This window comes from Peromyscus leucopus, chromosome 6, assembly GCF_004664715.2.
Source record: "Peromyscus leucopus breed LL Stock chromosome 6, UCI_PerLeu_2.1, whole genome shotgun sequence".
Lineage (NCBI taxonomy): Eukaryota > Metazoa > Chordata > Mammalia > Rodentia > Cricetidae > Peromyscus > Peromyscus leucopus.
The window spans coordinates 30300369-30324411 of record NC_051068.1 but is presented as its reverse complement, the minus strand read 5'-3'; positions in this window follow the sequence as shown (position 1 = coordinate 30324411).

Below are 24043 nucleotides of genomic sequence, written 5' to 3'. Positions count from 1 at the left end.
CTCCCATGAATTCAATTTCAGAAAATATCTTTGGTGGTAAAAAGTGAATTAAAAAAAAAAAAAAAAAAAAACAGGAAAAATGTGACCTTAAACATTGCAACTTGACTGGATAAGTAATTATAGAACATTTTTGTTGGTTGGTCTTTGGTCTTTTGGGGGTCAGCCCACCACCCAGCTCCCAAGTAAATCACATACGGAGGCTTATTACTAATTATGAATGCCTGGCCTTAGCTTGGCTTAGTTTCTTGCCAGATTTCCTTATCTTAAATTATCCCATCTACCTTTTGCTTCTAGGCTTTTCCTGTTCTCTAACTTCTGTAAATCTTACTCTTACTCCATGGCTTGCTGTGTAGCTGGATGGCTGGCCCACGGAGTACTCCTCCTTCTCTGGCTCCTACATCTTAGCTCTCTCCTCCCAGTTTTCTCCTATCTATTCTTTCTGCCTGCCAGCCCTGCCTATCCTTTCTCCTGCCTTGCTATTGGCCAGTTATTTATTAAACCATCAGGTGTTCTATAGAGGCACAGTAACACAGGTTCACAGAGTTAAACAAATGCAACATGAACAAAAGTAACACACCTTAAAATAATATTCTACTACATTTCCCCCTTTTTGTTTAAATAAAAATGAAAGGGCTTTAACTTAAACATATAAGACTATATGCAATACAATTATCAAGTAAGGATTATATTCACAATATTCTGTCCATTTGTAGTTAGAATATTCAGAGAAAATAATGCATTATCTATCCTATCTTAGTGAAACTGAAGTTTTATACCTAATTTACTATTTATCATAACTAAGAAAAAAGACCCAGAAGGATGTAATATTATTTAACAACAGAGACATTTGGCTGCCTGGACAGTCACCCAAAGTTCCTCTACAACATTGGGACATCCATCTTCAGTCTACAGGCCTAGAGTATCTGGCAGACTTTTCAGTGAAGTAGGACATTTAAAAGACTATCATGCCTTGTATTGGCAAAATTCATCAGTCATTTTCTTCTGTGTCCTACAGAATGTCTGACAGACTCTTCTGTGAAGCAGGAATTTTGAAAGACTGTCCTGTCTTGTTTTGGCAAAGTTCAACAGTCACTTTGCTCTGTGTCCTGCATGTCCAGTCTGCACAGCACATTGTCAGCAGTCAAAGGCATGAACAGTTTCTTTGCACAGTGGCTAATTGTGCCACTATGAAAGCAAACTCCATAAGTAGTTTCTTTGATGTCCATCATCTTCTCTGAAGTAAATTGGTACTACCAGGAGCAGATGTGTCTCATTTTTATGGAAAATCTGAACTTAGCAAAAACATTTTCAATGCCATATTCTATAGACCTTTGATGTATGTGAAGACCATCTATCTAAAATATATCTATCTAACCTAGAAAACATACCTAACACATCTATAAATTAGATTGTTATAAATGACTAACTACTGACCTATATGTCTTGATCATGCTATATAGTTTAAAATAACAGCTTTCAGAATATATAACTTGACATTGTGGTGCATACCTATGATCCCAACATTCAAGAGGCAGAGACAGGAGGATCATTGCAAGTATGAGGCCAACATGGTCTATGTAGTGTGTTCTAGGCAGCCAGAGCTACATAATGAGACTCTGTCCCTGCCCCCCCCAAAATAACCAACACAAAAACCCAAAACACTATACAGTCTATTTTAAATTACTTTTAATGGATAACCTAAGATGGTATAGAGTTATAAGTATTATGTAATGTTTTGCTGCACGCTTACCTGTGCAATGTTAAAAAAAAAACAGCTTTCAAAAACTAGATTTTTACCTTACATTTAAAAATAAACCACATAGGTACAATACCTTAAATAAGAATAGAAATATATAGACAATATGTTGTAACAAAAATAACCTTAATTTTTTATCAAGATACAAGAATCCTTTAAACAAGAGTAGAAACATATATACAGTGTAACAAAATAACTTTAAATTTTTATCAATATACTATATTCCTCTAAATAATAACAAATATCCATAATCCATCAAACAACCAAAAGCCACCCACACCCCTCAATTCTTGGAAATGTAGGTGTAGTTTCTCAATACTTCCTGCTGTCTGTGGACAAAGTATCTTTAGGGTCCCAGGCAGAAAAATTTGAGTTAGTGACCAAGTCCTGGGAAGACCAGCAGCAGTAATCTTTGCTGGTAGATATCACCTGTCAAGTTTCAGGAGGTCTTGCCTAATCAAACCTGATCCATATTAACCCTGAAAGAATTCACAGCCTCTCATCTGTGGGAACGAAACTCCAAAGCATTTTTGATTTCCATTTGACAAATATATTTTTTAACTTTTTTTTTTAAAGTTAAGGCATTTCTAAAATATCTAAGCAGGTTCAATTTAGCAGTCCAGTTCACAATCCCATGTGTCCTAGCAGCTGTCTTTTGCTTCTCAACAGTCAAAAAATTCAAAATCAACACAATAACAGACAGAATCCAAACTACCTGTGCATTTCCCATCTTATGCGCCTTTTTCTTTTACTATTTCTTTAAAGACTTTATTATTTTTAAACTATTTCTTTCTATAACGGCCCATACCCTTTTTCTTCCTCCCTCCCTTCTTCCTTCCTTCCTTTCTTTTCTTTCTTTCTTAAGCCTATATACATTGTGAAACACACTGGAACCTGTTCAGAGGTGGTTCCGTCTGGACCTCCTTTACTGCGTCTCTTTTAGCCGTCAACAAACTTTTAAACTGGTAAGTTACACCTGGATTCTCTGCGCGAGTGGTTCTCAGATGGCTCAGCCTGCTTCTTGGGTCATGAAAGCCAAGCTTGAAATTCGAAGCCGTTTGGAGCTTTGTCTGACCAGAAACTGCATTCAACCTTCCTAGAGCTCTAGAATGGCAACGCTTGCACTGTGGCAGGCGTTTTTACTTAGTTTTTTGCTCCAACTTCATGTCCTGGCTGCTCAAGAGCTCACTGACTGGCAGAAATGGTTGGCCGAGACTCTTAAAGGAGCCGTATGCCCCCACTTCCCTTTTTAACTCAACTTTCTTAAGCCCTGCCTGGAAATAAGGGCCCAGGTTGGAAGGCCACTAATAGAAGTCTATTTAGATAGTAGGACTCTGGGGTTAGGGTGAAGGCCTAATGAACCTCTGCTGCGTTGTGCCTCATACATCCCTACCTGGTCCTTGATTAAATAAAAAAGGTACCCTATTTTCAACACTGGCGCTGGGGTGGGGGTGCAGAGGAAGGCTCAGTGGAGAAGGGTGCATTCTTGTAATTCCAGCACTCTGGAGGTAGAGGCAGGAGCATTGAAAGTTTGAGGCCAGCCTAGGCAGAACCCGCTTCAAAAATCTATCTTACTGACCAAACAAAATCCTAAAACAAGAAGCCAGAAACACCAGCATCAGGATCTTATATTTATTTTTCTTCAGATTATATGACGCATAAATCAGTTACAAATGTAGTTAGAGAAAATCATTATGAAAGCACAGTTGCTGTATTTCCAAGGTATTTATTAGCTCATTTGTTCTTAAAGTGTGTGTGTATATTTTTTTTATTAGTTCTAACACTATCAAATAATCAAAATGCATGTGTGGGGTATAAGGCATGCAGGAGATCTGTTAGGCTACTCGGACCAGGGCTGCCATTTATAGCTTAAGAGATGTTCCCTGCATAAGGCACTGTTCCCACTATCATGAGGAGAACACCCTTTGGAGGTGTTCTTTAGGCTGCTCTGAGAGCAGTGTGGCATCTGCCACCATGCTTCTGATTCTCACACAGAGCCTGAACCCAGGAAGGGGAGAGGCACAGCTCCTTTGGGCTGTAGGTTCCCTGTGTTGCTGTGTTGACAGGCTTGCTCTTCAGTCTGAAGTCTCAGTCCAGAGCCCTTTGAGAAGACAGACACTCAGCCCCCGAAAACGCATGTGAGTTCCCTGACATCGGAGCAATTTAAATTGCAAGAGCTTTGTGTAGTGGAACAAAAAAGAACTGGCTTTTGCAGTGCGGTTCTGTTTTACTGAACTATCAATGTAGCATGACCTTCCGATGAGTCTCTGGGATGCAAGAGGATGTGTCTTTGCCTGCCAGCCACCCACCCTGCTGATGCAGCATCTGCAGAGCCCCAGGGAGTCCTCTTGGAGTGTGTCGAGAAGGAACTCCGTGGAATTACCCACTTTCTATTCAGAGAAAGGGAAACACTTTCTCTCAAAAGCCGTTCTTAGCCATCAGAGGGGATCTGAGACGTTGGGCAGGATCATTTCTGAACAACAGCCTCACACTCCAGGCCTGCTTCACTGAGGCCATCACTAGCAATGGGCCAGGGGTCCTCTCACATTTCACAGGGCAAAGCTTTCATTAGGCTCTTCCGAATGGCTTTCAAACTTCACTTCCAGGCTTGCAATTTTTACGTAGATGGAGAGAAGTAAGTAATTAACACAGTGCTCCGTTTAGTGACGACTGGATATTGATAGCAAGGCAGAAGTAATAGCAGCTGTCATTGTGTGTTCATTAAGTGGCATGTACCACTGGGGGCTCTTTCCACAAATTATTTTATGCACCCCTTGTGTCTCCCCTCTGAGGTAGTTTCCTCACATCTGCAGTGACTTCTACTCTATGCAAGGCTAAGAAAAAAAAAGCCATGGAATGTAAAACCCTTTATCCAGATGAGACAAAAAGAGGTATTCATAGCCTTGAGATGCAGATAAGTGAAAAGAAACCCATCATCCAAGAGGGTAAAGCAGAAGAACTCACATGGCTTCTTTATGGCACTGGGCTCAGGAGGAGTGGAACATTCTCTAGACATGAACACCAGAATCCAACTTCTGTTTACCCTGATGGCCATTGTAAGACGTGCTGGGATTCTGGAAGCGTTTAAATTGGAAACTTTTGTCTCCAAAGGAACGGAGTAGCTCTTTTTGTCAGCTGCTTGTTCCAGGCAAAGAAACGAATCTGAATGTGTGACATGAGGAGTGTGTCCTGAGCACACTGCTTCCTGAGGGGCTTGAGAGCCTGGTGTTTGAGAGACATGTGTGTCGGGATATGACTTGTTATATATAAAGTTACACACACACACACACACACACACACACACACACACAAAGTTGTGAACATCAGGAGGCAAAGCCTACTGTCAAGAAAGTTAGTTCACGTGTAAGGTCACTGAATCAGAATAGATTTCTCAGGATGATCCCCCAGACTCAGCGTCCCATCCTTGCCTTGTCTCTTCACACTGCATGGAGGGTGCTGGAAACAGACTTTTTCTTTTCTCTGAAAAGAAAAAGCCTTTTATTTGATAATATTGTGTCTATTTAAGTTCAAAATAAAACAGATAAATGGGAGTAAGATTTCCCTGTTGATTTTTATATCCCTACTTAGCAGAGGCTCTTCTTTCAGTGTTTTACACTAAAAATATTCCTGACACACACTGTGACTATATGAAGAAGCTCATGGATAAAACTGCACATGGTTTTCTTACAGAAAATCCTAGAAATGCAAACTACTAAGAAAACGATTAAAATCCTATTATTTATTTATTTACTTATTTATTTACTTATTTATTGATGGACAGAAACCCATGTTAGCTCAGCTGGCCCCAGGCTCCTTGAATTTCTGATCTTCTTGCTTCTACCTTTCAATATTGGGATTTCAGGTGTATGTCTCTGTGCCTGGTTTATAGGGCACTGAGGATGGATCTTGGCTTCCTATATGGGAGGCAAGCAGCTGAGCCCTAGTCCCAAGAATTGTTCTTACTAAGAATAAACTTCCCATCTTTGAGGTGGTTCTCTAGGCCTTAATTTTATTTCTTTTTGTCCCTGAGTTTTGCTACATTTTTATATTGAATAGAAAATAAAGAATGTCACACTGGGTTTGTTTGCACATATTCTCACACACTATCAAAGTAGCAATTTTAGAAAAACAGTAGGGTTATAGTGCATGTGATGAGCTTTGCCCATTAACAGAGAGATGAACGGGCTAGAGTAGAAGAACTGTAAATGGGAAAGGGGGATGAGTGAATCCGCAAGCTGACTCAGATAAGAGTATCAGGGGTTCCACATCTGCTATCAAATATGATAGTGCACTAGTGTCCTCTGGAGGAACAGAGCTGATAGAATGGTTCTGTATCACAGAGGATTGGCTTACATGGTGTGGCTGGGTATTCTAACAATGGCCGATCTCATACTGCAGAGGCCAGGGACTTGGTAGCTGCTCAATGCCTGGGTGCCTCAATGGTCCTAACCAGCACGGAAGGCCGGGAAGATCACCGAAGAGAAGCTTTTCTTTGGCCTATATTGCAGACCAAGGAAGCTGGGTTCTTCAGTCAGCAGTCATCAGCTGGGGAGAGGAAAGAGATGCTTGGCACTGGTGAAGGTGGGCGCAAAGCATGAGTAGTTCCCTTCAGAATTCTTTATGTCTAAGCTGCTGTGGGCGAGTGATGTGAACTGTGGGAGAAGGGGGCTTCTTCCCCAGTGAATCTTTTCAGGACATACCTTCATCAACTCTCCCAGAGGCATGTCTCCTAGTTGATTCCAGACCCAATCAAGTTGATTACCAAGACAAACTATGACACACTATAACTATAAGTTTATAGGACACCTTCCCAGGCTTTCTCCAATCATTTTCCCTTTTACATAGTTTGCTTTATTTTCTGAGCACCTGAGTTTCCATTAGTGTTCTTGTCCTGTGGTGGGACATCCACCGAGAGAGAAATTCTTTTGGTGAAGTGTTTGTCCTGCACCAAGCTGGGGTAGGCAAAGACCCTTGCCATTGGTTCATAGCTTTGAAAACATACATGTGACTTCTTAGTTGCAAAAGTTTCTGGGGACATGAAGGACTAAAATCCTGAAGGATGGTTGCTGAAGTTTTTCTTCTGAACTCTCGGGACACTTAACAGTGTGGGCCAACAGAGAAGAAAGTGCTAATGAAGGACACTGGCTACATCCTCTACATCAGATTGTCATCCAGAGAAGGTCTGGAGAATGTAATGATGTAGACAATAAAGTTGCTGGAATTTGAAAAGGTTAAAGCAGCTTCAGAGAAGAGCTACTTGTGCTTCTTGGGTGTTGGAATGTCATGCCAGGACTAAGCCGTATGCAGTCCAGAGACAATGAAGCAATTAGCTCTGTGTGCTGGGAAAAGTCTGTCCAGACCTAGCATGGATGGAGAAGCCTGAGTGCTTTACCTCTGAGGCTAGAACGCATCACAGAGACTCAGGCCAGTGATGATGAATCTTTGCTGTCTGTCAGCAGGGTTTATGGGTACCCACCAGGTGCAGGCCCTATAGTTCGGTTTGAACAAGCCCTCGAAAGTTTGGCATGCATGGAGTATGATGTCAGTAAGTATCCCGAAGTCTGCAGCCTCTCCAAAAGTCTGGAGTGCTTATGTTGGGATTTTAACCTCAGAACAGACTCTACATCTCATCAGACAATAGCTTGGACTAAATAAAAGTGGTAATGAGACTGTGAGAAAGAAAGTCTCACGTATATCACACTGGTAAGTTGTTGAGATCACTATATAACTCTGCAATAAATGAAAGGGTTCCATGCGCAGCTTGTTAAGAACACCTAGGCATGCTCCACGCCACTCTTTTTCACTGGTGGCGTAATGAGAAGAATTGATCTTCTTTGGAATATTCTTGTCTACAGCACTTTCCCTGGACAAAATGACACTGTTAAATGACTCCTTACTATCCTTTTTGTTGTTGGTTTGAGGCAAGATCTCAGAATAAAGCCCAGGCTAGGCTTGGACTCTGGATCTCCTGCCTAAGCTTCCCATGTGCTGAGGTCATAGGAGGGCACCCTAATGCCTGGCTACCATACTTTTGACTAGAGAAAAACACAGGAGAAGTACTGATTTTTTTTTTTTTTTTTTTTTTTGTCATGGCAAAAATCAGGATCCCAAGAGTAGGTGAGGGCTCTTCTCTATGGTCCTTGCCCAATATGAACTTTGGTTTCTCAGGCTTATCATTTATGTTAGCCATTTAGGGATCTTGTAAGGATGAAGACTCCCACTTTGTATGTTTGGAATTCATTCTGAGATTCTGTTTTGCATCTAGGTGATCCTGATGGTGATATATTAGAGAGTCCAATCTCAGAATTTCTGGTGCATGGATGTAGAGTTAGGTAAGATTTGATTACCCTATAAGGCATTTAAAACCAATTCCTTTTTTATAAGACATACTATAGTGGTGTGATTTGAGTGAGAAATGTCTCCTATAGATGAACTTTTAGAAGGTGGAGCCTTGCTAGAGGAAGTACAGGAGTGGGTTGGGTGCAGGCTTTGAGGGTTTATAGTCTTACCCCACTTCCTGTTCTTTTTCACTGTTTCCTATGTGCGGAGGAAGGTGTTATCAGCTAGCTTCCTGCTCCAGTGTCCGGCTGCCACACCTTCGCCATCGTTATGGACTTTCCCTCTGTGACCATAAGCCAAAATAAACTTTCTTCTAAGGTTGCTTATGATCATGGTATTTTATCATAGCAATAGGAAAGTCACTAATATGCATAGTAAAACACAAGGAAAAAATGATATCATGGCAGTGTAGAAAGAGGAAACTTAAAAAAAAAAAAAAAAGAAGCATGATCCAGGACTGGCCTTTCTGAGCTGACCTCAATCTTGGTAAGGAAAGTGCAATGAGAAAGGCAAGCAGCGTTTCCCCAGGCACTGAAATGTGCATGTAGATGTGGTGTGTAGCCTGATGCTAAGAGTGAAGAAATAGCATTTTTTTTTTTTTTTTTTTTTTTTTTGCTCTGGAGTTGTGAGTTATTTCCCAAGTCAGCAAACTTTTGTGCTTCCCTGGGCTTCTCAGCTCATATGGATTCTTGATAGGGAAGTAAAGTGCCTGTCAGACGTTGGAAGGTTGCAGATAGCAGAGAAAGCCATGAATTTATGACTGGATTTATCTTTCCAAAGCTGATACCCTTGGGGTAGAGGAGAAGAGAGTTTTCCCAAGATTTAAAAAAAAATGGTCGGCTTAGCTGTAAATAAACTCTGTGTGCACACCTGCAGTTCCGGGTTAGTAAAGAGCTTCACCTGTGTGCCAAAATGCATTTTTTTCAAAACTGGATGAAACTAGGTAGTCAGCAACTTTGAGTTTGACAGAAAGCTACAGAGAACTCAGGACCTGTCTCATCTCTTCCTGTCCCAGCATCCTGCTCTCAGTTACATGTTGAGCACTTCCTCCCAAGGAAAGGTTGCTGACAGTTTCTAAATGTTTTCAGATTGCCACGGTGCTCACGTTTGGCCCACAGAACACATTTTGCACTTTCCTTGTGTGTTCCTTTTTTGTGTGCATTGTTAGGCAGAGATCAATATTTCTCATTCCTCTGATTCTATTTTTTTTTTCATATAGAAGTTACAGCAGCTATTGTTTATGAAGTGTTCAGGGCTGTTTTTTTTTTCCCAGATTCTGAATGAAGTCTGAACTTGCAAAAAATACATCTTTGACCAGTGATCTCATCTCCGCTGCAACATTCTCGTCTACTGAGCACTGAAAGTCTTGGAACAGAATATGAACTCAACTCCCTAAAGACGTCTAACAAAGGTCTAAAACCAAGTCCGAGTTAAAATATAGATCCTACACTGTGCAGGTTGTGTTCTGTGCTGTTTAAACACATTTCCTCTAGGAGCACACACAAGGGAGCCTGAGTGAAGAGAACAGCAGAGAGCAAAGTATTTTTCAGACACTCAGGGCAAACACATGTCCCTGAAAAAACATCACAATAGAAAGAACACTTGTCTAAAACAAATACTGTTGTCCCATCGTTTACCTTCTAGAACAGAAACTTTTCTTTGTAAATAGCTGGTTTGCATCCTAAGTTTGCTTAGTAGCAAACAGTAGCATCCTTATAGAGTGATTCGCCACTCATTCCTTAAAAACATGGAGGCTAGGGTCTAGCCTCAGACCTTCTAAAGAGAATCAGTGGATCATGTTTTTCATAAACATCCTTGATTAAAACTACATAAGTAAAATTCACACAGTACTAACAAATAAGATTGGAGAGAAGATCTTACTGAAACTTTCCCTAGGAATATCGAGGAAGCTCTCTCAAGGTTGATAAATATTATCTATATGTCTGTCTATCCATTCATCCCTGTTCTCAGGTATCCCATGGAGGTTTGCTTTTAAACCCATTAATTGTTTAACCAAATAAGTATTAGCTCTGGGACTTCTTTTCAAGCACAAGTTTTCTGAAAAAAAATGTAAGATTTCATTAAATAATAGACTTTTTATAATAAGTATAGTTTTATGAGTAAAGAACTAGTTTTCAAAGTTACTTTTTAAATAAAATCAAAATAGAGTTGTCTTGTTGAAGAGCAGGCACGTGTATGTATTGCATTTTGAAGCTGAGCTGACTCTTGTTACATTCTTCTTAAGTAAGTATTGATAAATTCCATCCAGGAAAGCATTTCTTATTCATTTTGACTATTTTTTTTATAAAGTTTTGCTGAACACACTGATGCCCATTTATTTGTATATTGTACATAGTTACTTTGGGGTTATCATATCAGAGTTGAGCCAAGACAGAGAGAGCTGTTTATGTAAACCCTAAATGAAACATTTTCTATCTGGTCCTTTATGGAAAAATGTTGCCTTACTCTGCTAGAGCTGACCATGCTTGAAATGTATATCTTGTTGGCCTTGGGGCAACTTGCACCCCTCTAGGTCATCTCTGTCTATGGTAAGTGCTTGCTATTGTGTACTGTCTAGATTTATTATTATTTTTATATCTTCCATGTCACAAAAAGAAAGAAAGTTCTTTCTGAGGACAATGGTTCAGCTACTGTTTGGCTAATTTCACATTTCCTAACTTATAAAATAACCGTAGATGACACAATGTCTTATGGGATATTTGGGGGTATTTCTTCTTATCCTTTAGCTGGTCCACATTGCTTGGTTTCATCTTGTCTCTTGTAAACATTTTTCTGCATCTTAATTTACATTTGAACACCTGTTCTGTCTTTTCCTTGCTCATTAGCCAGTTGGAAATACACTTCTCTAATCAACGGCCAGGGCAATCGGAGACTGAGAGGGATCTCCAATTTTGTGTCAGAAATTGACAGGTAAACTATGTACACTGTCTTATCAGTAATGAGTCCCAGTGACAACAAGCTAAAATGTAGTCACTTATTTCTTGTGGGATTGCTTTAAATCAAATTCCTATCTTCCTAGTTCACTTCTGTCACTCTGAAGGATGTCACGGGATTAATTTATATAAAAAATAGATGTCAGGCAGTCATGCTTGCACACACCTGTAATCACAGCTCTTGAGAGGGTGAAGCAAGGGGTTCATTGTGGGTTCAAAGCCAGCCTGGCTACAAAGTGAGGCTCTGTCTGTCTCAAACAAATCAGAACAAAAGCAAAAAAGAAAGAAAAAAAAAGCAATGGAAATGAATAGATGGTTCAATGGTTCATGGCTCTGGAGGATGCAAAGGTCAATAATCTGGCCTCCATAGCATCTGATGTAGGTCCTTTTGGCTCACAGTAGCATGGCAGAGAGTATCACATGGTGAGACAGAGCAAACTTTTCAGCTCAGTCTTTCTTCTTCTTGTAAATACACTAACAGTATCATGGTGCCTTCTCCCTCATGGCATCATCCAATCCTAGCTTCTTTCAAAAAAAAAAGGTCCACCTCTGATTACATATGAGTTTAGGAAATACATTTCCAACAAGTGACCTTTTCAGGGATACATTCAAACTGTTTAGTACATTTCTTTTTGTGCCCATGAATTACGTTTGTTTCATCAGTGGTGTTATATAGTTTATCTGTGGACTTGTCTTTGGAAAGTTACATCTTAAAGGATAGGTCATTTTGATTACTCCTGCATCAGGTATGGAGCAAAGCATGTTTTTAAAGTGTGTCATTCATCCATGACAGGGTCACAAAGGGGAAATTATATTGCATTGACAAATTTCTACTCTCTTCACAGAATTCCATCCCATTCTACTTATTTTACATAATTTGAGTTGTCAGTGAAAAGGCACTGTTTGGTGAGCAGAGATAATGAAGTCATCAGTACTGTTAGAGATGGATAGTGTTTACATTGTGGAATACGCTAAGTGATTTCTAGCTGGCCACCGAGGAGGCTTTTATCAAAGTCATTGCAGAATGGGCTGAAAGAGACATTCTGAAAATCTTCAAGTGTGATACTTTTCATAAGATCCAGTCTGTCTCCAAGTCTCATGTCCTTGTACCAAGGTGTTGAATATTGTCTGTTGCTGTTTATAAAGCCAATTGACCGAGCTTCAAGTGGCATAATCATTTCTTCCTGGAGCTTATCACCACAATCGAGCTCCTACCACTAGAGTCACAAGACTCTAGAGCAGTGGTTCTCAACCTTCCTAATGCTGTGACCCTCTAATACAGTTCCTCATGTTGTAGTGACCCCCAACCATAAAATTATTTTCATTGCTACTACATACTTAACTGTAACTTTGCTACTGTTATGAATTATAATGTAAACATCTGTGTTTTCCAGTGGTCTTAGGTGACCCCTGGGAAAGGGTTATTCGACTCTCCCAAAGGGCTTTATGACCCACAGTTTGAGAACTGCTGCTCTAGACTCTAGAGTCATAAGATCTATTTTTTTGCAGGAGAAAGAGCTCATTAGGATGCTTCACCAGCCACATGAAGAAATGGAATAGTTTACTCCTTATGGTGTATAGACTTTTAAAATTGTGGTGTCTGTACTGAACCTGTGGCAGACAAATAAGTGGAAGTGCTAGCCACTTATTTATTGACATAGACTTGTAGGCCTCCAGCAAGCTGAGCTCACTGCCCAGCTGCTCCTTTTCTAATGAAACTGACTGGGGGTGGACATGCTGTCAGTTAGAGCTCTTGGAATATGGCTTATCTTCCTCATGGCTTCCAGTCAAAAGTCATGGAGCCATAGTCAGAGACAAGAGTCTGGCTTTCCCACAGTGATTTCTGGTTTCTCTGTCATTGGTGGGGGAGCCTGATCCTCAATAATACTGTATTTCTCAAGATGGCCACAAGTAGAAAGGGACCAGGCCCTAAGCTGCTTATTCCTGTTATCTGAGATTATTCTAGAAGCAGGGACAGTTCTAACATGATGCTTTCTTTCTAAGCAAAGCACAATACAATAATTCTCAAAGAAAAAAAGGAGGGATCTGTTGAAATTGATTTCCTTCTTTCAAATAAACACAAACTTAAATGCTTTCCTAAATTTTCAGGAGTCCATTTTCTTTTTCTTAAGATGAGATGCTCTGAACGGCCACCTGCTCTTTGTAGACTTCAGAGACAGCATTCTAGCAAAGAGGCCTAGGAAGTTGTGAAGGAGTAAGAGTCTCACCTGGGCAGCATCTCTCCCGGGGAACATGATGTTTCTCTTCCTCAGCAAAGCACAATCTCAGCCAACAGGAGAGGTGTGGGGTCTGCCAGGGTGCACAATACACTAGGAAAGCTTAAAAACACAAACTGTCCTTCATGGAAATGGAATTTTACAGGGAATAGACAGGAGAATGTGAGATGTCATAATAGTGTGGGTTTTGTTTTTTTTTTCTTTGTTTTATTGAGACAGGGTTTCATATATATATTCCAGGTTAGCCTAGAACTCTCTGTGTAGCCAAAGATGACCCCAAACCCACTGGAACTTCTGAGCTAGAGTGTTGAGATTTCAGGTGTGTACCACTCTACCCATTGACGCTGTGTTGGTGGCTGGAGATGAAATCTGGGCTTCATTCAAGATATGCAAGCACTCTGCCCAATAGGTTTGTTTATTTAATGAGAAACCTCTCAGCCTTTCTTCTACTTCTACAAACGCCCAACCCTTTCCCTGAGGAACTTACCTCCCTCAGCTGTGATGTTACTTGTACAGTAATTTACAATGCAAAACGTCCCATAATTAAGCAGATTGCCATTCTATTAAAAATCCTGCAGCTGATGTAAGAGCATATTTCTTCTCTCCCTTCAAACCTTTCTCCAGCCTTTATGGTAATGATACCCATTCTTTATATATCTCCCTCTGCTTTCTTCACAGTTCCCCAGGTGGTTAGAAGTGTTATTTGAAAGACACAGACACAGGCATGTTATGCAATTAACAGGCCTTCGCTAAATAGAACCAATAGACCATTGGAATATGCACATCTGTCCAGACTAGCTCTCTTCATATTTATCTCCACAACAATGACCTGACCCAGGGGCTAACTAGGTGGGGGAATTCACCTCTTTAGCTCCACTCTATGTTAAGTGCCAAATAAGAGCAAGACACAGATAATGAATTTCTACTCTCAACAACAAATGTTCAAACACTTCCATCCCAAGTATGCCTCCTGTTGAGGCTGCTGAATCAGGAGTTGCACATTTACGATAGGAAATGGAATAATTCGCCTACTCCAACCCAGGGAGAGGCGATATCCTGCAATAAATGACCTGGCTGTATAAATAATAAAGTAAAAATGGGCCTGAAGCTGCCTGGGTTTTTGTTTGCAGGAAATAGGATAACTCTAAGCAATTTATGATACTGTTTCCCAGCTAGAGTCCAAGGGCTATTTAGTTAGTAATGGCAATAACAGGAAGAGCTTCATGTCAAGACGGAGCCACAAGTGCTAGGCAGAAAGAGAGCAACAAATATTAAAAGACGTCAACTGCCAGCATGTGTTGATTGCAACTTGTGGTGCTGGGAAAATGGAGCATGCCAGAGGCATTAGTAGTGAGAGAACCAACCATCGGAAAACCTCTGAAGCCAATAACAGCTCAAATCCCCTGGACCCTGAGATCCTCACTGAGGAAAGAGAGAAGGAATCATTGATGAGCCCTGGAGGCTTGATCTGTTAACACACTATTATCTCAGTCAGTGTAATTACTGACCTGACAACATTATGGATATGCATCGAGAGGAACCGACATTCTTGGGGTGCTTATGTGAAGTAAAGCTTTCAGGTTGCCAAGGTGACCAGTCCGCTGTTGCATATGTCCTGGGGCAGAGAAAGGCAGCCATGCTCATTTTCCTTTCTGAGGTGTTAAACCCAAGGGGGATGATGCTGATGTGGAGTTTTTTGTTTTTTTTTTCTTCCAAAAATCATATAATGAAAAAAATCTTCAAACCTCCCCAGGATCAGATTCCAAGCCGAAGATCATGCTGTGAGTCACTTCCATTTATTGAGCACTTACTGTATGCATCTGCAACAAAAACATATGCAAACAATCACCTTGGTGCTCACAGTGATCTGAGGCAGGCACGTTTTTATCTGCCTCTGACAGGTGGGTGAAGTAAGGCACAAGGAACTGAGTCAATCGGCAGAGCAAACAAGGTTGGTAAGTGTGGAGTTGGAGTGAGACTCAGTTTTGTTTCATTTCAGAGTCTGAGGCTGAATTAGTGCTCATGTTGTCTCATGTAATAAAGACCAGCAAAAATTATATTCATTTTAGCTTATACGGATTGAGTACCAGTTATGTTATTAGTGGGCTAAATATTTTAATAGAACAGAGTAGGATTACCACTGTAAAAATGGTCTCCAATCTTTAGTGTCTTAATACACTGCAATTTAGGGCCACAAATCACTACAATGAATTAAATGAAGGGTGTGGGTGGTATAAAGGGGGTTCTACTATATGACGTCATCAAGGGACCTGGGTTTTCCTCCAGTGAAATCACTACATGAGCGTTCGACTTGTTCCAGGGAGATGTGCACAGACCCTACACAGGGCACCATCAACAAACCTAAGGAGTTCCTCTGACTCTATCTTGGTGAACCAATGAATTTATTAAAGTTTCTTCAAGAAGGAACATGGGTGAAGGGTTTCTTATAAGAGCCTGGAGGACATCAAGACTGATCTTTCACCAAAAGCCCACTCCAGTACCGAGGAGCCTCCTTCTCTTTAGTAATTCTTTGCTGCTTATCTATCTCAGGGAGGGGTTTGGTGAATCTTAAACCTTTTTGAGCATCCTGAGTCCTGTAAGTTGTGTGAGCTTCCTGAATCTTACAACTCTGTCTCTTCTCTCCAGGAAGTAATGTTCCTATTCAGAGGGAATGGATTACCAACCAGGACTTCAGAGATGTCAAAGGACTAAAGCAGGTCAGGCTGGGAGGTTGCCACAGAGCACAGGTTAACTGGTCCTGTCAAGAGTAACACATTCAGTGAGTACCCAGTTAATCTCTGGCACAAAATCTGACTTGCATTAACTTATTACTCTCATCTATGTTTTGACATTTGTCTCATGATAAAAATAAGAAAGCAGATGTAGGTCATTCCACCTTGCCAAGACTACCCAAGCAGTGGTTAGAAGTGGAGGATGAACAAATCTCTTCTCCAACAGGAAAATCTAAAGTTCATAAAACCCTTCCCCTTGGATCCATTGACCATTTTTTTCCTTTGACCATTTTAATAGACCGTCAGCAGCATTTTCCCTTGCAACCATCTCTCTAGCTCCATCGATTCCTGTGTTCCCTGGATAAACCCGATTCTTTCCTCCCTTGGCCCTTTGCCTGAACTGCTATCTACAGTCTCCGGACTTGGCCCCCTCCAATACCCCCTTCAGTCTGAGCTTAGACACTCTTCACAAAGTCTGACTTCAAAGCTTGAGTTAGAGAGTCTATTACAGTCTTCCTCAGTCTCCCAGGATGCTGTGTTCATGGCTTATCACAGTAAATTTCAACTGTTAGCTAGCATATCTGTCCCCCTTGCCATAGGTTAAGACCTATAGGGACAGAGATTTGGCTTTGCTTCTTTATGTCTATGTGATGGTATCTGAGGTGCCTGGACACCAAAGGAGACCAGTGAATATCTGTAAAATAAGTGGAGAAAGACAGGGATATGCATCTCAGTGTCCTGATCCTACACTCTTCCCTCCAGAAGCTTCAGTCTTTATATGTTATTGTCTCTTCTCTTTCATGTGTTGAGTACTATATTAATCCATGGGCAAATTTAAAGAAAAAGAAAACTCTCCTATGCTCTCAAGCAGATCACAGACTAGGAGACATAGAGATACATAATACTGACATAGAGACAAATAAACTATGACACCCTTGGATAATTGCCACTATTGAAGAAAGGGAAACGGGGCAGGGGGGGGGGACAGTGATGTCAGATCATAGAGAAAGGAGAGATTGAGGAGGTGTGACAAGGTTTCACAGAGAAGGTCTTGATGAGATATGCATTTAATAAGTGTATCAGGATGATGGAGAGAAGGCTCAGCAGTTAAGAGTCCTTACTTATCTTCCAGAGGATCCAGGCTTAGTTCCCAGCACCTATGTGACTTACAGGTGTCTGTAACTCTAGTTCCAGAAAATCTGATGCCTTCTTCTGGCCTTCATGAGCTTCTGTATGCATGTGATACACATAATCTCATGTAGGCATACACACATACATGTAAATGAAAAATAAGTTTGAAAAAACATGCTTCAAACAAAGCCAGAGAGAGAGAGAGAGAGAGAGAGAGAGAGAGAGAGAGAGAGAGAGAGAGAGAGAGAGAGAGATTCTCAGCATGGGGGATCATGTAGAAAAGACCAGGAAGATTCAAATGCTTATTTATTTTAATTTTAAAAATTATATCTGTGGGGCAGGAGAGATGGCTCAGTGGTTAAGAGAATTGTCTGCTCTTCCAGAGAACCTGTATTCAATTTCCAGCACCCACATGCCAGCTGACAACTGTCTATAACCCCAGTTCCAGGGGATTCAGCACTCTCATACAGACAGACATGCAGGCAAAACACCAATGCACATAAAATAAAAATAAAAAAATCACAAAATATTAAAAATATACATTTGTGTGTGTACAGATAAATGTGTGTGTGAACACATGTCCATGGCAAGATACATTTGTGGTGGTTAGGGGACAGCAGTGGAGTTGGTTCTGTCTACCATATGGGTCCCTGGTACTAAATGCAGGTCACCAAACTTGGTGGCAAGTGCCTTTACATTGTTAGGCCATCTCTCTAGCCCCAAATGCTTCTTATTTGAAGGATATATAAAGGCAAGTGATCCAGTAAATAGGCTAATGGTTTGATAGATATTCTGTAAAAGAAAAAAAGAATTTCTAAGGTTGCTGAAGGGATGCTAAGCATGAGGAAAACACAAATTAAAACAGGAGTTTACTCCTCTGAACATCCAACTGAATGACTGATATTAAAGAGTCTTAGATATTGAGTACTTGATGGCCACGAAGTGGAGTTTCTGGAGCCCTTGTACACTGCTTCTTCAAATGCAGACTAGTACAGCAATTTTGGAAAACAGCTTAGTCTAGTGTATTATGGGATTAAGCATGCCCTTTTCTAAATGCTCAGTTGTTCTATCTCCAGACATGTAGCTAACAGAATGAAAATATGCACCCACACAAAGATGTCCATGGACATTCTGCTAGCAACTTTACTCATAACAGTCCAAAGTAGAAAATCAGTCAAATGTCCCTCAACATGGAAATGGAGAAACAGGTTCTTATATAGCTATATGTAAGAAGTGCTTTTCTCCCCCTCTCCAGTGTGGTTAGTCCAATAAGGGCCCCACCCCTTCCCCTTTGTGCTGATTGGCCAGTAGTGTCAGATTGTAAGTTGTGATTCAACCAATAGGATGAGACACAGTCACAAGGATAAGAGATAGAGGCCATTTGGGGCAATGCCTTTTTGCTAGCTTGGTTGGGGTTCTGGTACACTTCACCCTTTTTGTGGATGACTTTCACTTTGGTTGCATGTTTCTTTGGGTGAAATCAAGAATACTCATTCATATGACTGCATATGCCTCAGGAATAAAAAAGAAACAAATTAGTGGTATATCCAACAGTGTGGATGAATCACAGAAGCATTTCACTGTGTGTAAGGAGCCAGACACAAGAGTGTGTACATTTACATGAAATCCCAGAATGGACAAAGCCTATCTGTAGCCATGGAAAGTGGGTTCATGGAGAGTGAATGCCTGGAAGTGGGTACAAGTGGGCATTTTGGGGTGATGGGAATAGTTCATAGTTCAGTTGTGGTAATAGTTATGGGAGTGCATGTATTTAATAAAATTATCAAACTATATGCTTAAAATGAAGATATTTTGTTATATATACTATGTACCTCAGGGAATGTTTGTTTTACTTTAGAAGTAAAACAAAAATAGAGCGAGGAGATGTGGAATGCCAATTTTTAGAAGAGATAAGTAGGCCACAGACTGTGTATGGAATGACCAGCTGGGAAAAGGGCACTGGAGTTCAGCTAGCAGCAAATGTGTGGGAGGGTGGGCTTTTCCCAGAGGCTGATGGATCCCAACTTGTTTACAAAGATACAATAAGACATACTGTCTGCATTAATGCATTGGAAGACAGTCTCCAACCCTGTGCACCCATCCATCCAACTGCCTCAGTCAGTTACGGTTGCTCTACTTTGAAACCAACGCTTCTCTTTAAATAAAAGATTCCTGGATAGACCAATTCATCCCACAGTTCATCAGTGTGTTGTGTTCGCCTATCTTGAAGAAGCAAACCAGAAACAAATAACCATCAACATAATACAGCTAACTGACATGGTTTAGAAATCTCTGAGAAATAAAAGGGGGTGGGCGGTTGCGAGTGAAGATCAGGAAGCAGTCATGGCATCTCTCTGTTGCTTACCATGTGACATGTACTTTGCTAAACTCTACCCATGGAATCCCAACATTAATGAAGTAGGAACAACCATCCCCGTTTTGCAGAGGGGAAAATGGGTAGATACGTTACATAATTTGTTGAAGTTCTTGGGATTAATAAGGATCAAAGTCAGGAATGGGAATCCTGGATAGTCGGCCTACAGAGCTTCAGTTCTTAATCTTTGGACTCCAAGAGCAGAGTGAGTGAGACCAGAGTCGGTGGTGGAAAGCAAGAGAGAAGAAGATAGTCATTGCTGGGGTGACCTAAACTAACTGGATTTACAACGCATGGGGAAGTATGACTGACTCTCCACTCCCTAACCTGATTAACTAGGTAGAGAGAAGCACCACGTAGAATTCTGAGAACACAAAAGAAATTACTTATTTTTGGGGGTAAGGGAGAAGGAACAGGAAGATGAGTTTATCTCCAGACAGACTGAACATTAAAGCAACTTTGGAGTATTCATGGGGACACAGCCCTGTGGTTTTACAGTAGGATTAGGTTTCCCTCTTGCTATCTTTAAATTTGCTTCATCTTAGTCCCTTTGTCCTCATAAACTGCCTATTAGTAGATCTGAGAGTCACAAACTCCCTGGTTCATTAGTAGGAGAAAGTAACAATTGCCTTCTCTACCTGCTCTGAAGATCCTGGTGGGTTAGAGTGGGCTATCTATTCACTCTCAACCGTCATTGAAGTTAAGTATGTACTTGGAAGGTCTTGTTTTCTATTCTTGAGACAAGAACAGGACCGCTCAGACCCTATGGGCCACAGGAGTGGGTCTCTCAAGAAAATGAGGCTGTTATTAGAAGTGGGGTAAGTGGATTCTGGGTAGTAGAAACAACAGTCCATCCATGACTCAAGCAAGCTGAATGCCTTGTTTGTTCTCAGATATCATGTGCTGTTCCAGAGGTGCACAGCCCCATGTCTGTTGGATGAAATTCTCTCGGTATACATGGCATCCTTGCAACGATGCCAATATATTCATCTAGATATTCTTGAGCTGTTTTTTCCAAGCTTCATTGATATACTTATCTTTCTTTCATTCCTTTTTCTCACTCTACCATTGTGTTGGATTCATTTTGTGCCCTTTCCTCATCATTTTGTCCAACTATCTATATGCAGCTTGAGGGCAAGGCCTCCAGGACACATTGTCCAACAATGCCTGCTACAGTGGGTGTTTGTTATAGGCTTACTGATACAAAGTAATTGCAAGCAGTAGTATTTTAGCTCTGGTCTGGGAGACGTGTGAAATCACTTGTTTTCACATGGAGACACATTTGAAAGAAACCCAGTGATTTTCCAGACCAGGTGCTCACAACAGAATCAGAAGGATTTGCCCTGGGATTAGATTTTAAAATTAAACCATCTCAATGTAAGTTGAGGCCAGAAGGATAGACGACAGTTTACAGACACACATAGCTATGAATTATAAAGTGAGATGGTTGCCACTATAAAACTAGTATTTGTCTTATGAAACTTCAAAAACAAAGGAAAAATAATATTGCTTTTGAAAACCACGAAGGCTGATAGATGGTAATTATTTTCTGCTCGGCTGCAATTATGATTTCATAACATAATATAGTATATTAATGACCGTGTTGTTTTAATTGGAGAAGCAAGTATATTAAGCATATCTATGAGAATTTAACACCAGTAATGTATCTGAATTCTTAACTTTATGGGAAAGGCTGTAAACCATTATTTTTCAAAGTCAAAGCATTTAACTCTAAAGCCAAAGAATTTGAGGAATGAGCTCTTTAACATTAAGAATGGCAGAATTTTTGTTCACTATTTTTTTTTTCTAAAAATTGTTACACTCGAGTTCGGAAAGATGCCAATTTTGAAATTTCTGGTTACAAAGGGGAGAACACTAACCATGATGCTCCTTGACTCTGGCTATTATTTCATTTGTTGTGAAGTTGTTCATGGTTGTTTTCTGTGTCCTCAACAGGCACAGACACAGATGTGAATTGGGGCATTTATCAATCCGGCTAGAGGACAAGACTTCTCTTAGGCTCTTCAGGCCTCTGTATGCTTCTCTGGGTCTTGTGTGTCCTTTCCCATTATATATAGGGGCAACACCAAATTTCACTTGAGGGCTGATTTAGGTGACTGGAGAATATGGTTAATGAAAACCTTCATATTATATATACTCCCTCTGTCCCACTGGCACAGTGGCCAGGGTTTTCATAAACCTTGGTGAAAACTGACAATATTTGTTGAGTGCCAATGGTATCCTGAATGCCACATATTATGTACCCCCCCCCCCAGCAAAGATCCTGAGTATTCTGTAGAAAATCCTATAAGGCAAGTATTATTGCTTTCATTTTACTGTGAACTGAACCTTTGGACAAATAATTTTGCTCAAGAATATACAACCAGTAAATGCTGGGGTTTGAAGAATCCACATTTGCTTGTTTGGGAATTACTTTTATAAAGGTGCTGTTTCATCGAGATCTTTGGCAATGAAGTAAAGTTAGAAGAAACAGGGGGCTGGAGAGGTGGCTCAGTGGTTAAGGACTGCTTTCTTGAGCAGGATTGGAGTTCAGTTCCCAGCACCCACATCAAGTGACACCTCACCATTGCCTGTAACTCCAGCTCCAGCACTCTCTTCTGGCTTCTCACCTATACACACACACACACACACACACACGCACACACACACACACATACACACACACACACACAAATAATAATCAAATAAAAAGAAGGGACTGGATATATTCACAAATTATTCAAGATGTACTTATAAATGCATATCCTCATTTTATTTAAGGTGGGCAAAGTTAATTCACATGGTCCTCTTGGCAAGCCCTGTTCTTTTCTTTCTTGGAATTAATGCTGCCTTTGAAGCTGAATAAATAAGCGAACGTAATCAATACATTTGTCCTTTTAGTCTTTGGGGTTGAAAACCTGGTTTTAACAAAATCCTGTCAATGCATAGTTAATAGCCCCAGTGTATATACACGGATCCCTGGATGCATAAGGTTATGGTTTTACGTATTTGTCATGAATGGCTGCAGCATCCATATATTATCCAACCATGCTTTTCTAATGGGGATAAATGTGCCGCACAGTGGACTCTCAAGATGGCAAGATACACAACTCATGCTCAGTGAAGCAGGGGAAAATGTATTATCCCACTGCCAGGCTGTGACATGCATATATTCCATTCCAGCTTCATGAGGGTATTAAATCCAGAGAGAGATCAAATGAAAATGCAGAAGCAGATCTCCACTTCTCCAAGACTTTCTATTGGCCTAACACTATTTATATAGACTTGAGAAAGCACAACTGTTTTTCTTTTGTAAGAGAAATCTGCTAAAATATTATACAAGTTTTTTAATCTCCCTACAAGGTACAGTTTGTTAAACTGCCTGGGAATTCAGGGAGATTTTTAATAAATGATAACTTAAGGGAAAGAGTTCCATTTTGGTTTGATAGTAATAAAATGTGGAAAAAATGTAAAAGTTACTTATAAATTATCAAAACAATGTAAGTTCAATATTTTATTTCCTAAAGGTCATAGCTTACATAACTTGTTACAAATAATTGTTTTTGTCTGGCATATTGCCCTCTGTCCCGTATTGTGGTGGCATTTTAGAATCTTAAATGTATGTACCTCTGGTTAATGAATAAATCCTGTGAGCAGACACAATTTCATTATTAAAAAATGCCTCCCCCTCAAAGCATGTCCTTTGGTAAGTGCATTTCTAAAGGAGTCACCATTTTCAGACCTGATTTTTTCTTTGAGAGAAGACTATTAACACTGGTGGGATTTGGGGTGTGTGGGGGCAGTCAGTGTCCAGTGGTTCACAGAAAGTACTCCATGATACTCCTTGCCTTGACAGGCCAAGCCTATTGTTTGATCTGTGTGGCTGGCCCCGAGATCAGATATCCTGATGGAAATGTAAGTGAAGAGTGGACTTGAAATCCTGGGTATCGGTCTCTTGGGAACATGGCACGGCTCATACAGCGCTTAATCAGAATTAGAGTCAGAAATTGTGGCCTTAGTTCCTGTAACTTTACCATAATAGCCTGAGAATTAGAGATGAAAATGTAAATAAGAATTGTGTACTTGGACAGAAAATTTGTCAATGGTTTTAGTTTAAAGAAGAGAAAGCTAAGTCTTTTAAAGGGCATTGGTCTGAAGTTGGTTTGGCATGGGCGCCATTGTGGTTCACTCTCACGAGCCCGGATGTTTGCTTTTCTAGTTGTGGAGGTTCTATAACCTTTAGAGGGATTCAGATTGCCTTTCTTAGGATGATTCAAGATGATGACTAGAACTCAACCCATCTTCTGGTAAGGGGTTTACATCCTAGAGTGGATAAGGAGCTGACATCCTTAAGAGAAATTTCCAGAAATTTTGTTAATTTACTTTTCCTTACAACTCATTTGATATGTTATTTTTTCTGCGACCACATCTAGCTGCAAAGTAATTTGGGGAATGGAGTCTTAACTCTATGAGGTAAGGTCAATGGTGCTTGTTACTATAAGGAAGGAAGAAACAATATT